Source organism: Alligator mississippiensis, chromosome 1 (assembly GCF_030867095.1).
Source record: "Alligator mississippiensis isolate rAllMis1 chromosome 1, rAllMis1, whole genome shotgun sequence".
Classification (NCBI taxonomy): domain Eukaryota; kingdom Metazoa; phylum Chordata; order Crocodylia; family Alligatoridae; genus Alligator; species Alligator mississippiensis.
This window is the reverse complement of record NC_081824.1, coordinates 389,761,511-389,769,675: the sequence shown is the minus strand read 5'-3', so window position 1 is coordinate 389,769,675 and position 8,165 is coordinate 389,761,511. Positions and strand designations below refer to the sequence as shown.

General features: G+C 38.1%; 1 long non-coding RNA gene across 1 annotated transcript; it reads left to right on the top strand.

Annotated features, from left to right (window-relative positions):
- Positions 1-705: 705 nt before the first annotated feature.
- LOC132248312 (uncharacterized) lies at positions 706-7,856 on the top strand. Its single transcript, XR_009459513.1, has 3 exons — positions 706-2,126; positions 4,946-5,120; positions 6,288-7,856. It is a non-coding gene; the product is annotated as an uncharacterized LOC132248312 (long non-coding RNA).
- The last annotated feature ends 309 nt before the right edge of the window (positions 7,857-8,165 follow it).

Here is an 8,165-nt window from a genome sequence, read left to right as displayed (position 1 = left end):
AAAAAATGTGTGTTAACAAAATGAGAGTAATTCAATGACATGAACAGAAAAAGTACAGAGACCAGTTCAAACCAATTGTCACAGAACTCCACACACACAACCCATAGTAAGGGTATTACTGTAAATTACAAATATTATAGCATCAGAAAACAAATCTTATTTTCTGATCTGTGATTAAAAGGCCAAAAACTTATTAACCTTTTCTTGCACGTTACCTTCAGCACTGGGAGCCAACCTTTTTGGCAGGGATGCTACAAATTAGCCCCTAATCCTCCTTGAGTGCCACTTTGATCCCCTTCCCTTGCCCTGCCTGCTGCTCTGCTTTCTGTTCCTACCCCTGTACTTCCTGCCTGATCTGCTACTTTGCTTTCTACTCCTTCCCCAATCTGCTGTTTGCTATGCACAAAGGCTGCCTGCGCCACTAGTGGCACCCACGCCATAGATTGGTCACCCCTGACCTATACCATACCACATAGATTTAAAGAAGACATCTGTGAATGGTGTAGGCTAACAGACTTGCATAGGTTACTTTAATAAAATATGCATTTATTAACTTTAAACAGAGTGTTTATGAAAGATACCAGATTGGCTGACCAGGTGAATGAAGTTCTCTCCTTATCCAGGTGACAACACACTATGGGCATTAGCAGCACAAGGGTCTCTACATACTACTTCCTATATGGTGAGGTTTGTATAATTCATCTTTCTTGTAATTCAGTGTTAGAGTTGTTGGCTGAGTCTAGCAAGAAGAGTCCTTGATACAGTGACAGCTGCTTTAATGAGGACATTTGCCAGTATCATCATCTGGTGAGATGTCTACATTTTTCTATCCCAATACATATTAATCACAACACTGCTGGAGATAAAGGAGTGTAGCAGCGGCAGCATGGTGGCTCACTGAAGGTGATGCATGAAGCACCAGTAAAACAAGAAATCAAAAGACAGCAGAAGGAAGAATTTACCTTTTAGACATTTCAGCTTCAGTTTTGAGTGGTTCACTGCCATGGCTTGACAAGGATCTGTTGGTGGTATATTATAGAATGGGATTCCAGATTGCTTCACTGAAACAACTTAAATTCCAGTTATCTTCAGTGAATGAAGACCTAGGCCCTTTAAAAATTGTAAGCCATCATAAAAAGATGTTTTGTTCTTGGAGCCCTGAGAACTGTTCAGAATGTGGATTTATTTTGGTGAACTGAGGGGTGAGTATTCTCTTATGCACTGTTGAATGTAATTAGACTACAGATGGTGCTGATTGTGGTTTTCTTCACTGTATCTCATTTCCTTTCTTTTCTTCTATTTCTTGGTTTACTTTAGTCTTCCTTATGCTTGAAATTTAAAATGCACTAAAATATTTAAAGAACCCTAAGAAAGAAGTGTGCCCCCTTTTGAAGAATTTCACATGAAAACCTGTGAACTGTTGGAATTAATTGGGTCGCAGCTGGTATTAATAGTATGCAGGGATGGGGGCAGGGTGCTTCAGAATTGTTTAATATTTTTACTTTGTGTTTTATTGTTTAACGTCTCAGCTTTCATTATATTCAGATTGCTGAAGCTTAGGGGCCTGATCTTCTCTTGCTATGTGTATTATGCAGATGCTTATACCACTACAAAGTGGGTTTGCAGTGCTACCAGTTAAGAATAGTAGTGTTTGCAGTTTAAATTGGTGTCAGTGGCTACAGTTCATAACACAGAACCAAGCTCTCAGGATGAGGAATAGGAGACTTACAAATGGAAGAATCCTTTGGTCTCCATACAGTGCCAGATGGCAGGCATCCTGGATGAAGATCTCCAAATCAAAAACGCTTGCATATAATGTCAGGTTGTGGAGCCACCTCAGGGCTGAGATTTCTGAACTTGAAAACTGATTTCTGCATCACAAATCATCATGCTCTAAATGTTCCTGGATGATGTATTTTGAGAAGTGTCCACAATACCAAAAGATGTAGCATGTTAATTATTCAGTTCATGCCCTTAATCAAGTAACAGGACCACATGTAGCAACTGAGTTTCTGTAAGGAGCAGAGATGGGGAAGTACATGGCAACCAAGGAAGGATGGAAGTCATGTTGGAAACAAGTTTTCAACTCTACTGCAAACTGAGGAAGGCAAAGTAAATACCATGAGGTAAGCAAAGAAGTGCAATTTTAATAAAGAACAGCCCTGTTCAGGAGGAAGAAAGGAGAAGTGGGTAAAGGGTGTGATAGATAACAGTGGGAGGGAACAGTTTATTTGCATATTTATAGGAGTGTACAAATAATAGTTTGTTTTCCTTTGGTAGCTCAACTGAAAAAAAAAAAATTTCTGGTAGACCTGAACTGGAATTTTTTTGTTTCTCCCCCTCTGGCAAAAATAAGAAAGATGGGCCTTGACTGGTTTGTTACCGCTCAGGCATTAACAAAAAAAAAGGAAGCATGAAGTCATGGGTGGAAAAGCTTCTAATAGCTTGTGTGGAGGAACCAGTAGACTACAGACCAGTACTATACCAAAATATAACAGGAAGCTGTATGGCACACTATTTCAAAGCATGACTTAAAGGCTTATCTGTTATACTACCTACACTGAATGAGACGTGGTTTACAATCCTAACTTTACCTTGCACTCACATTTAGTACCACAATGGGATTAATCATGGAAAGGTGATTCATCATGAGTAATTGGGCCTTATCTCTTATTGTATCTAAGTGCTAACCAGCCTATGAAATAGGATTTTTTCCCTCTTCATCATCCAATAGCACCATTGTAAAGGGATTTAAAGCAAATCCCTATTCTCCAAGGTCAGGTTTTCATTTGAAAGTTAATTTTTTTCCAGTTTAGCAGTGTAACAAGTAAATCACCTAGTATAGAATCACTTCTCTGGATATAGAAGTGCTCCTACTGTTGGGGTTTAAACCAATTCAGGGGGGTAGCAAAAGCCATACCTGAGGAAACCCTCCCTACAAGCTTACTTTCTTGCCTGTTGGGCTTTTAGGGCTGGTCTGTAGAGCTGCCAGGCTCACAGGAGACCCAGGGTTGGTCTGGATGAGCCCAGAGTAGCCCCAGTGGTGAACTTTTGGATCTAGAGCATACCTGCAGTCTCCGATGGGGAGCGTGTTCATGTCCCTGGTGCTGGGACACATTGCTTCTGTGCTAAAGCCAAACCCTTACTGAGCTAATTCAACTGGTAACACTTTAAAATACAGATCCAGTTTTACTCACCACATTATCTCATTGATATCAGTGACAATACTCATGTGAGTAAACTAAGCAGGATTTTGGCTCTGATCACTATAAATAATCTATGTGAAAAAAATATTAAAAATATCCTGGTTACTATGTTCATGCCAATTTGCAGATTAAAGCTACAGATGTTTGGGAATATCTCAGTCCAATTTTTTCAAAGAAGCTACAAGTTGATACTTTTTATTATCACACAGCAAGTTGTGCAGTTGGCAGCTGAAGTTACTTTTGCTGTAGAAAAAAAGTTATATTAATATTTACTTGATTGCTTGATAAAAGCAATACTACAAAAGAAAATTGCAAAACCTCGGAGGCTTGGCATGCTTTCCTATGTGGGTGGAAAAATGTTGTGCTGAAGCCAAGCTGGAATGAATCGTGAAACTGTAACAGAAAATATACTAGAAGATATATATTTTTAAAAGATGACAGCTAGCATAACAAAGCTTATGGGCCTTCACAAGTACATACAACATAATATGTTTCTATAATAATATGAGATACTATGCAAAGGCTAGTCTTTAATGGCAAAAATAGAAGTAGGCTTGTTCATGAGACTATAAAATACAGTAAAAGTTATGGACTTTTCTGAACAACAGAATAACTTCCAATGCTTGAATGGAACTTGTACCCTCACTTCCTTCCTTTCTTGCCTTCAGTGTGACTTGAGTATTAGTGAATGACACCAAAAAGATAGCTTGGGGAATGAAGCCCTCTATTACACCCCAGCTGTACCTCAACACTATGCTGAAAAGAGCAGATCTGGAATGGGAATATAGCATTTGACTCCTCTGTTTATTAGCACTCCGTCTCAAGTGAAGGACTTGCAACTTTTTCAGGCAGGCTAAAACAGTAACTGTGACATAGAAATAAGGGAACAAGCTAATGCCAAGTTAAAAAAAGGAGAGGGTGTAAATAGCACATTTGAAATGTATTTGAAAGCCTGTATTAGATACTATGGCTTATCATAGGTACAATGCACTCTGGAATATTCTCAAACTAACCATTCAGAGAGAAAGATATATATAATCTAATGTAAATGTGTACATTTTCCTTACCTAATACCCCTATTTACTGTGATTCTGCCAATCATACAAGTTCTCCTGATAATAAATGAGGAACTGCTGCACTGTGAGCTTTTTTGTAAAACTTTCCACCTTTTAAAATTTAAACCTGAGTTATTCTGGAAATGGCTTCTTTGGGTAGACATCCCCGGATGCGGTATTAAGTGAGAGAGTTAGAGAATGCAAAAACCCCAGACACTTACAGAGTTAAGAGGCCTGTCACTTAGCTTAGGCTTCAAATTTAGGTTTTGTTTAAAAAAAGAAAAAGTAGAGGAGAATGAGTATTTATAGAATGTAGTCTGTATGGCCATGTTACAGAAACATTTTTTCTTAAATATGAAAATATCTCCTTTTCTTTAATCATTTCCTTGAAGTCTTGCTAAATGAAATGCAGCAGCACTGGGCTCTTGCATAAGACTGAGAAAGTTAAACAGACAACAGCAGAAGGGAAACTAATCAGCTTGCTCCTGGATCCCATAATCACTTATGCATGTGCATAACTAACCAGACTTATATGGGTAAAGTCCAGTTAAGTTCCTTTGATAAAGCTGAGTAAAGAAACTGAGTAAACAGATATAAAATCCATGAAAAGCCAATTAGATTTTTTGATAATCTAAAGACTAAATTGTGATATCTTTCTTCTCCTTACTATACCATCTGTTTCAGGGGGACTACTTGTGGAGTTGTTAGTGGCCCAGACTGTCCCTATTATTAACATGGATAAGGAACCATACTATATGCTGTGGCTTTTATTATCTGCAAAGAAAATAACTCAGGATGAAGTCTCCATGTGCTCTTACTGATGTATGTTTGAGTGAAGAGTTCTTGGACAGAAAAGAGGGTAATTAAATGAGTATTCTCTTAAGCTTCTCACCTCTCTAATGGAAAGACCCTGACGTGCCTCCATAATCCTAAACTACAGCAGGCCCTCCTCAAAGCCAATATATTTGTCCCAGAATGTGCCTGTGTAGCCACTTAAAGTATTATAATTTATTTTGCTGTTAGCTATTTATTATTGGCTTTACTATTCTATAAACATGAGCTCACTGTAAAATACGTGACTGGATTAGAGTGTTGGGTGGTATTCACCATAAATAAAAGTTTCAAGCTCTTCAGAGTTTATATGTATATTCTATTTAATACACAGTAAAGCTCATTCCCTCATCTTTTCTTTACTTTCTCATAAAATTAGTAAAAGAAGCATGTTTCCTGGCAATGGTTCTACATATGCATAGGGGGAAAAATGTTTTTAAAATATGTATTTTTATTCAGGTAGGATTGGGACAAAATCTATAAGGGAAAACAAGCCTTTCCAGTGCTTATGTCAAATAATAGCAATGTGCAAATCAATATATAAATATATTGATGAAGGAATGAGGGCACAGAGACATTCAGAAAGGCAGAGCAAACTATCCACAGTCCTCAAGTGTAGTAGCTATTTCCTATACAGTACTTGAATCACCTGCTTCCATGAACACTAACTATGGAACACATTTCTTTGAAGGAAGCAACAGCCCAATTGCCACAGAAGAAGACTCTCTCAGGGTTTTACTTTTTTCTTCATACCTGCTAGAAATTTCAGTTGTTCTCTTGTATTCTACATTTGCATAATTTGCAGCAACTGGTGATACTTGACATTTATTGGTTGAAACCCTGAGCTCTCTTTCTTATCCAAGGCTAAATAAAAGTGTCTGGCTTCACAGATTTCTAGGGTTAGAAGGGTCCTATTAGATCATCGAGTCCGACCCCCTGCTTTGGGCACAAAAGAGCGCTGGGGTCAAGTAATGTCTTTTCTGGATTTCTGTATAAATTATTTGCAGTATGTTCTAATTTCTTTTTAAATATGTTTGAGGAATTAGTTTCAAACGTTACCACTTACTCTTATGGATGGAGTTAAAGACGAGATGTATATGGATTGTCCATAGACATTCTGCTTTCTCTCTCTCTCTTCTTTGGGAGTTTCCTCTTCTTCTGTGCTTGATCCAGTGACTTATTTGTCTAATGGCAGATACCATGATAGTGCAAGGAGGTACAGCAGAAGCCAATTGGCAGGAGCAGCTGTGAAAGTAACAGACTGCTGCTGTGGAGAGGAAAAGATAAAATGGCAACCACCAAGGACCATCTGCCCTGCTCCAAACCTCTGTGACCCTCCAGACCAAAGGATGTACAACCAGATGTACCCCTACCCCTATTTGTTCTGTAGTCACTATTATAATAAATATGAGTGAATAAGTGAATAAAAATAAAATATCTCCGGAAACACAGCAAGGAGATCTGGCTGGGACAGTAGAGCAGCATTTTAGAGGTTCACTGTAATGTCCACATCTATAAAACTGGTGTAATAATGCTTACCCACCTTTGTACGTTCACTTTAGAGCCCTTTACCCTCTGTAAAAGGAATGTAATATTAGTGCCAATCCAGCTGTTCAACATTTTTTTGTATTTTCCCCTCATCATTTTCCCCTGTGTTATTAAGTGCTCAGGAATTAGGTGACGTCAAACTTAAGTGGACTCTTACAACCTTTGCACTCCCCTTGGGATGTGTATGTTGTAGTAAATTATTAAATCAGCTGATCACATAATCTTTCTGAAAAGAACTGTAAGATGTTACAATGCAAAATAGAGGACTAATTATGTAATGGAAGACTATATTTCAATTAATAGAAATGAAAGATCATTTCCTACATTTGAAATACTGATCCATACAATACTTACATTCTGTGAACCTAGTTTTATGTATTACAATCAGCTGCAACGATGTCCATATATATTTCTCATGTTCATATATTTCCACTGCTGGAGTACATATCCCATGAATGTGATTATTTTTTTGGTAAGAAATGCCCATAACAGTCAGACTGGCACCATGGATCCCTTTACATCCCTCCGAACCAAAGCCATAAGGAGCAGAGCAGGTCAAACTATCCCTCCAGTCCTTTTTTACCATCTTTTGTTACATGGAACCCTTGGCAAAACTTGGTCCTCTGTGTTGTGTGCAGACCACTTTTTTTTTGTAAATATTTAGTTAGGTGTTGGTTTAGTTAGAGATAATGTTAGTGTAAATAGTATCCATGCACCCATTGGCTTAATATCAGAACAAAACATATTTTTCATTTTCATACTAAGGGAATTTTTTCCTAGTATGTGGCTAAACCAGAGTCTTTTAACTTCAAGATTGTTTTTCAGATCTTCGTCATATTGGGCTTAAGAATCAAAAAGAAAAATCATCCCTGGTTCCAGTGTAGAGGCTAAAGTTTATTAACTTAGTGCTGTATTTACTCAGAAAGACGACAACCCTGAATATGAGACTACCTCCCACCCATAATTAGATTCTATACATGTAAAATTTATAAAATTGTTATAATTTTCCAGGTATAAAATCTAGTAATTGGAGTTTTGCCTTGAATTTGTTCCCTTACCAGTGCTACACCAGGAAAAATAAATTTGGGGAGAGAGGGGAGGGGTCAGGTGACTCCCTAGTCCTCTACCCCCCCAACATTTTCCCTCTGCAGCCCCTTCCTTCTCTCCGTGCATGCACCCTCCTCCCCTTACTGTCAGACCCTGTTCTCTTCAAGCACATGGAAGCGAGGAGCAAATTAAAAAACACTGACTTTGAAATAAACATGCATAGTTTGTCCAGAATTGATGCATCTTACCTTTTTTGAAAACTGCGAATTTTAGCACAGCTATTCCATAAATACACTTTTAATGAGCACTTTTGTACATATTTATATATAGAACAAGCTGCATGATACTAGTTCAAAGCCAAAAGGCTCATGATTTACCTTAGAGGTTATTGGGCAGGGTCCCAGCAGAGTCAACAGTATTTCAAGCTATGGTGACCCCATAGCTCAGCAATGCTCAGTATGTGTGTGTACTACAGATA